Source organism: Rhinoderma darwinii, chromosome 11, assembly GCF_050947455.1.
Source record: "Rhinoderma darwinii isolate aRhiDar2 chromosome 11, aRhiDar2.hap1, whole genome shotgun sequence".
Classification (NCBI taxonomy): domain Eukaryota; kingdom Metazoa; phylum Chordata; class Amphibia; order Anura; family Rhinodermatidae; genus Rhinoderma; species Rhinoderma darwinii.
This window is the reverse complement of record NC_134697.1, coordinates 72394524-72402905: the sequence shown is the minus strand read 5'-3', so window position 1 is coordinate 72402905 and position 8382 is coordinate 72394524. Positions and strand designations below refer to the sequence as shown.

Here is an 8382-nt window from a genome sequence, read left to right as displayed (position 1 = left end):
CCCATACTGTTACTGAAGAATGCCGCCACACCATAACCACATAGTGACTTAATGATACCCTCATACAGTTACTGAATAATACTGCCACACCATAACCACATAGTAACTGAATAATACCTCCATAATGTTACTGAATAATACCGCCACACCATAACCACATAGTGACTGAATAATACCCCCATACTGTTACTGAATAATACCACCACACCATAACCACAGGTGGCAAGGTTTGTAACAATTTACGGATATAGCCATATTTAACTTGCTGCAGCGTGACATCACACAACAAAAGCCATTGAAAAAGTCAAGATAAGAGATCTAGCCACTGTTTATTTAATGCGTTAGAAGTCAAGGTAAAGACGGCTACATCTGTATGTAGCAAAAAGTCAGGGCAGGGAGTAGAGGATTATCAAGGGTCTCTTAGCAAGAGGTCACTGCTGGCGGCAGGCAAGGATGGTCAAAGCTATAGGCTGAGGTCAAAACACTGTATTGTCCACTAATTATGCAGTGTCTGAGCTGTCTACAGTTGCAGATGAAGGAACACATGAAAGGAGTCCTGCAGCCTTCAGTACATAAAGCCAACCCCTGCATAAGGATTTAACCCTTTTACTGCACTAGACCACCCTTTTCTGCACTATGTACCAGTGATGTTATCATTAACTCCTTCACTGCCTTAGACCTCCAGGATGTTATTAACCTCTTCACTGCCCTAGCCCATGAGGGGTGTTACTATGAATCCTTCACCCTTTGATTGCCATTTACCACCAAGGATGTAACCATAAACCCCTTCAATGCCCTTGATTACAAATGTGTTGCCATTAACCTCTTCACTACCCTAGACCACCAGCGATGTTACCCGCCACTGCAAGGGAAATGAAGACACTTTATGTTTCCAGAAAAAGAACAGCAAAAATATTTTCACAGTCATTTATTTTAAATATGAAAAGATGTCAGTTGCAGGTATGGTGAATGAAGAGAGACAACACGCTGCTATTTCACAGAAGCCCTCAGTAGTCCATGTCCGCCTTGCCTTTTCAATATCTTTTCTATTTATGTTCACATTTCTGATTTTTGGATTTTAGCTTTCCAATTTTTTATTTTTTTTTATAATTTGCAATTGACACATCCATCTAGTAATAGGGAGAAGAAGGGCTAGGTTTTAATTACATTTTTTTTTTAGAACACAGAAACTTAATAGTAAATAGGAGATAAAAGTAACGTATAAAATTAGAATGCTTCTGCAGTTAAGGATCAGGAGAGCTTTTTTAAGTAATGTACTAATAGAGCATGTCCTATAATGGAGAAGCATCATCATTAAGGTGAGTGGAATTATTTTTTTATTTGAATGCACTAATGCAGCCTGAGGACATTTAACAATTCTGAGAAGTAGTTCTTATTAAATTGAATTTTAATATTGTTCAAATGTTGATGAATATTAACAAGAATGACTTTACTAGCTGACTTTTATGCTCAATTTAAATATTTCTAAAGAACACAGAAATAACCTGACTGTATTTCAAGCTACCACATGTGAATAATTTCATTTAAATGAGTATGAGGACCCTAAAAGGGTAACTTATGGGTCCTGAGATGGCCAAAAAGCCCCAGTGTTTGAATCACAGATCTTGGTAAAGCTTTAACAGGTGAATTCCGTTTGGTACCCACCGAAAAAATTCTGGACCCCTCTTCTACTGAAATCTTTATGAATTCTAGTCCAACAGTTTTAAAGCATGCAGTTCCCAGAAAAATTGCAATCTGATGGGCCAATCTACCTGGAGTTTTTATCAGGAAATATATATATATATATATATATATATATATATATATACTATTCAACTAAATTTAACTATATAGAGGTTGTCCAATCTGTAAAAGAATAATAAATGAAAAATGTGCAATATACCATTGAAGACATTCTTCTATCTACTGTTGCTGATCTCCATTGCCCCCAAGGTACTTGTGAGGCCTTTGTCCTGCTTTTTCCATGTGATGTCATATTTTCAGTATGCTGCAATATCTTTTTCAGTCATAGGGGTGTGATCTGTTACTGAGACTGGAGATGTCACATAAAAAAAGCATGACAAAATCTGCAGTTTTGCAAACCCTTCTAATGTAAAAAGTTCCCCAAAAAAAAACAACTAATGTAGAGTTTAGCACAACCATTTATAAAACAAATATAACAACATAGATATTAGCGTGACCAGGAAGCAAATCCCCATCCACTAATTGTTGTGTGTAGAGAGGTTGACTACTATTCTGGCCTGGAAATAAGTACAAAAAGGTTGGCAATATACTTTATTTGCATGCTAGGAGAAATAAGTATGCACAATCAATTAGCATATAACATAAGTTAAGATCTCATGCACATGGCCGTATTATGGCTCAATAATACGCCACCCATACAAGTCTATCAGGCCATACTATACATTTAATTTCATATCTAGGAATACTGAGAATTGTCATTAATTCAAAGTGTCCAACAGAAGAAATGGAAATAACAGATATTCTCTCAAATTATAAGGTATTGCAACTTGAAGAGAAGACCATTGTGTTATGGTGCAGTACAGAGGATCCATATGGCGATACATACCGCTTCATAATATGGAACCATAGGGGCTCCCTGTACCGCCATAAAGAATGTGTGCACATACTGTAGCTCTGTCATGTTCTTGAGCCTTAGGGCATGACCACACATGGCGGAATTCCTCCGCAACTGTCCGCATCGATGCCGCACAGAATCTGCGTTGCAGATTCTGCAGCGGATCTGCACAAAATGTGCAGTACATTGATGCGGACTAGCTGCTGCAGACTGCGGGAAAAGTGCTTCCCTTCTCCCTATCAGTGCAGGATAGAGAGAAGGGACAGCACTTTCCCTAGTGAAAGTAAACGATTTTCATACTTACCGGCCGTTGTCTTGGTGACGCGTCCCTCTTTCGGCATCCAGCCCGACCTCCCTGGATGACGCGCCAGTCCATGTGACCGCTGCAGCCTGTGCTTGGCCTGTGATTGGCTGCAGCCGTCACTTACACTGAAACGTCATCCTGGGAGGCCGGACTGGAGACAGACGCAGGGAGTTCTCGGTAAGTATGAACTTATATGTTTTTTTACAGATACATGTATATTGGGATCGGTAGTCACTGTCCCGGGTGCAGAAACAGTTACTGCCGATCGCTTAACTCTTTCAGCACCCTGGACAGTGACTATTTACAGACGTCTCCTAGCAACGCTCCCGTCATTACGGGAGCCCCATTGACTTCCTCAGTCTGGCTGTAGACCTAGAAATACCTAGGTCCAGCCAGAATGAAGAAATGTCAAGTTAAAAAAGCAAGACGCATCCGCAGCACACATGACATGTGCATGACAGCTGCGGACTTCATTGCGGAACTTAGAATCTCCATTGAAGTCAATGGAGAAATTCCGCCATGAGTCCGCCACTGCTCCGCAACAGACAGAGCATGCTGCGGACACCAAATTCCGCTCCGCAGCCTATGCTCCGCAGCGGAATTGTACGCATCGTGTAAACGAACACTGCTAAATTAAAGTGAAAGTCAATGGAGAAACGGCTCCGCTGCGGATTAACGCTGCGGAGTGTCCGCAGCGGAATTTAAGTGGAATTCCGCCATGTGTGAACCCGCCCTTAAAAAGCACCTGTCTCTAGGTCATATAAGTTTATTTGGTTACTGACCTGAATAGCGCTGTCTCCCTGATTCCGGGGCTGTTTTCTTTTTTTGATAGACCCCCGTTCCAGAGATATGGCCCACTATTGTGTTGGCTCCCTCCCTGTATGCCAGTTTGCTGTAGTTAGCCAGCAGGGTGTGAACTATCCTCAAGCTTCCTTGTACTGATCGATCAGCATCAGTGGTAGAGAAGCTAGCTCTAGCTCGTTGGCTGACTACAGCAAATTAGCATTTAGAGAGCCACCACAACAGTGGGCCATATCTCTGAAACAGGGGAATCTAGGAAAAAAAGCAGTACTGGAATCAGGGAGACAGCACTATTCAGGTCAGAAAACCATTTCAACTTATATTACCTAGAGACAGGTCCTCTTTAAATACCATCTTGTTGAGGTATGACATAAACCCCGCCAAAATTATTTATTTTGGTTAATGAAAAAAAACTGTAAAGTATTATTGTATTGTAATATAATATGTAGTACAAACAAGTCTATTTTAACCATAACTCATCATTTGGCTTTATTTTATTTGGAAAATCAATTTAGCTTAAACAAGAACACTCAGTAGTGACAAGAATAAAAATATATTTTCCCTGTTCAGATTCGATATAACATTGAACCGTTGAGATCCATTCATCATTTGTTGCCATATTTCTATTTGTCAAAGAAGCTTTCAGATGGTAAATGGGTATTTCACTTTGTCACCCTGGGTGTATATGAGCAGACAGAGGATGGCTACAAATTCTTTCTGTTGAAAAATATATTTATCCAAGAATCACCTGAGGATGACCACTCTTTCTTGCCACTGCAAAACCTTAAGCACATGTGGCCATTGTTTCTCAAGTTGTCAATTACAAAACTAGACATCATGAATTTTACAAATCCAGCTTCACAGAAGAACGGCAAATTATATACCATGTAAAGACTTTATAATGCATTCACAGTGCTTCGTGTTTATATTGCTTTGGTATAAAGCTCAGTACTCTTAATACTTTGCTACTTTACGTTATTGCTTAGCTGTACCTACCGTTTCGCTAACCTCAGAGAAGACTTGCTTATGTATGGCATTAACGAGCCATGTTTAGACATAAAGGTCAATACTATGGTACCTCAATGGTAATGATAAATGTAACCACCACCCCTATAAGCTAAAGATTGTTTCGATTTGGTTTTATGGAGGTCTATATTGAACAACAATTAAGAAATCAAACAGCTGTCCCGACACATGTTTTTAACAACATATCGACTCATGCAGGACATTTATTTATTTTTTATAAAAATGTGTGTCAGTGTGTTTGGTGCAACTTTCTAATTACTTTTTATAAAAAAATATTTTTAACTTTTTGTGGTACAGCTGCTTTGTATCCAGTATACAGAGCAGCTGTATCTTGCACTGAGACTTGGTCAGCGGGTAAGAGACACACAGGATTCCCCTGTTATGAATCACATCTAAGTTATGATGTGATCGGTAAACACTCAATCCTGCAAGTCAGAGACACGAAGGACTCGCTAACACTGAACCCGTCAGTGATGCTGACCTGACAGATACACATTTCAGCGCTAAATACAGCTGCTCTGTTTACAGAATACAAAGCAGTTGTATCTCGAAAAGTTATTTTTTTTTTCATAAAAAGTATGTAGAAAGTTGCACCAAACACACTCATAGACATTTTTATTAATACATTTTTTAAAGAAAAAAATTATTTCAAACGGTGTACATAGCCTTTAAAGGGTTTTTCCGCTTTGGACAATTATATTTTCTTAGAAGCAGCCGCTAACAATAAGGTGATCACAGATAGTTTCACTACTGGTACCCCCATCAATCCGCTGAAAACTGGGAGGAAATCACAGATAAGTATTATATTCTCTTTCAGTTCCATCATAAGAGATATTAAGTATTAGACACCTCATACTGAAATCAAAGTGCTATCCATGTAATGCACGGACACTGCCCACCCACCAGAAGCAATTAAAGTAAACACTCTGCACTTTGGCTAACAAATGAGTATCTTGAAAAGGGGACTCTCTTTATTAGTTCAGAGTCCCCTAATAAGGTCCTTGACAATGGGTGTTTATAACCAGACAATCAGTTTAAGCAAAAAAAAAAATCAAAGGCTATATTCACACGACAGTGAAAAAAAATGTCCATTAGAAACTGATCAACTGTCAGTTTTTCATGGCCATTTTGTATCAGTGTCTCTAAATTTCCATCTATTTCCAGTCCGTCTGTCCGTTTTTAATGGCCGTTTGACATCTGTTTTGCATAAGTTTTTCATGGCCGTTAAAAAAACTGATGAATTTCATTGGTCAGGCTTTTTTTGTCCCAGCCCCCTGAAAACACCCAAAGGAAGGTCACATGTTCACCTAGACACTATTTACAGACTCCCTGTATATGGTGCCACACACCCTCCCTGTATATGATGCCACACAGCTTCCCTGTATATGCCACACACCTCCCTGTATATGATGCCACACAGACCCCCTGTATATGATGCCACACACCTCCCTGTATATGCCGCACAGCCTCCCTGTATATGCCACACAGCCTCACTGTATATGCCACACAGCCCCCTGTATATGATGCCACACAGCCAACATGAATGCCCTACATACTCACCGATGCAGCACTGTCTTCTTCAGGTAAGTCCTCTCGTCTTCACGGGATCTGCAGCGACGCAATGACACTCACCGATGCAGCTCGTCTTTACGTGTGGTCTCTCATCTTCACGGGATCTGCGAAAGCAGCGCGATGATGTCATCACGTTGCCTTCGCAGAACCCGTGAAGACAAGAGACCACACCTGAAGAGGTTGGCACTGCATCAGTGAGTGTCATTGAGCTGCCAATAGCCAGCAAGTAGTTCCCTTGCCAATCCCCATGTCACGGATCTGTTTTTAACGGTTGTTACATGTATTGACAGCCGTTAAAAACTGATCCATTGACTTCTATGGGGGCTGTCCTATTTTTTGACGGCCGTGTGAATACACCCATAGAACATCATTGTTCTGAAAACGGCCGCTTTTCACTGTCGTGTGAATAAGGCCTTAGTGTAATTCTAATACCCTAGTGTGGGATAATTTGATATAGACAGTATTGATAGTATTCAGGCACTATGTGATACTTTGATCCTTTTATGACTGGGGGTTTCATGATTATTTTTTATATTATTATTTCTTGGCCTACCCAAATATTTTTCTTCTCTGTTTTTTGGGACACATAAGGTTTTTTGGCTGATATATTTGTATTTTTTGGTTTACCCGTAAAATTAATTCTCTTCTGTGCATAGTGATGCCAAATACGTATGACATCTCTATAGCATCAAAACTATTTTAGATTTAGATGTGTCTCACTTCCTTAGCTTGATTCCTGTAGTAAACAACTATGCTGTTTTTATGGTAATTAGGGCATGATGTTATGTTTTATTGAGACCAATGATGCTTTTACAATTGTATTTGTTTTTTTAAATTATCAAATTATTAAATCCAGTAAACAATCACGTGATGTCAGCAACTGGTGTTGACTTACCAAATTTGTTAAATGAGTTTAAATTTATATGGTTAGTATTTATTGTATTACTTGAAGATTAAACTGAGCCCATACCGAAATACGTAGTCAGAATAAAATAAATAATTTTCTTATAACAAGAAATAAATCTGTATCAGTGGCGTAACTACAGCCGAAGCAGCCCAGCCATCTGGCACCACTTTTAATTGTATCTGCGTCCTCAAGATTTCGATTAAATTGAGTACACTGGTGAAGCAGAGAGCCATCAGCTTTCTGCTCCACTATTCACTCCCTGACGTAGCGGCAGGCTGGCTCAACACAGTGACGTCATCGAGCTTATCTACGCTGAGTTACTGACTGCACAGGCCGGAGGAGGTCTGAAAGGCAAATGCTGCAGAAACGATTTGTGGTTGGGAGATGTTGTCATGCCAGTCTTGGTCAGATAGAGAGAAATTACAGAGTGAACAAGTAAAATCAGAGAAGACGTCACCTGGGAGTCACTGGATTTAATTGTACTGTATTAATTGCTCTGTATTTACAGCGTGATAATGATTTACAGAGTGCCATTGCAGAAATGGTATATGACACCATTTCTGTGATATGATTATTTGTATTAATCTTTGTGGTACATTCATGTGGTGATAGTGTGGAGGTATTATATAGCACTTGAATGGTGGTAGTATTTGGTCTATGACTGTATTATTGGGAGGTAAACTATCATACATACATAAATACATTAGTGTTTATAAAGGGGCAAATTATTTGGTGGCAGGACTGATGCATTTGAAGATACAGGTTCCAGGCACCACAATGTCTTAACTTTTACATGAAGCAGGAATGATTGAGTGGGGCATTCAACGGTTTGCTATGGGGCCCAGTCTTTTCTATTTACGATGCTAGACTTTCATTATATGGCTGAGCAACCAAGGACAACCTATTACTGCGTAGGTCAATAATTACAACTTTCCTGACAACCTCCATGAATGCAGAAGAAATGGATTCTACACTCAGACATTTCACGTACATGTACAATATAGTAAGGAAGGGGGGGCTATGGAGCAGCTCACGGGCAGAGTCTTCCCCATATAGAGCAGGTGTCATCCAGTGGTGAATAAAGTAGACCATAGGCCCTGGGCTGTTACCCAAACGTGAGCCCCCTTCTCCACAGCCGCCCTGCAGTGCCATAACAATTAACACTACTTTTTG

At 39.9% G+C, this 8382-nt stretch overlaps 1 long non-coding RNA gene across 1 annotated transcript; it reads right to left on the bottom strand.

The window, feature by feature from the left end:
* Nucleotides 1-927: 927 nt before the first annotated feature.
* Nucleotides 928-6434, bottom strand: LOC142664196 (uncharacterized). Its single transcript, XR_012851213.1, has 3 exons — nucleotides 6291-6434; nucleotides 1904-2053; nucleotides 928-1130 (listed from the first exon to the last, which is right to left on the bottom strand). It is a non-coding gene; the product is annotated as an uncharacterized LOC142664196 (long non-coding RNA).
* Nucleotides 6435-8382: the final 1948 nt, after the last annotated feature.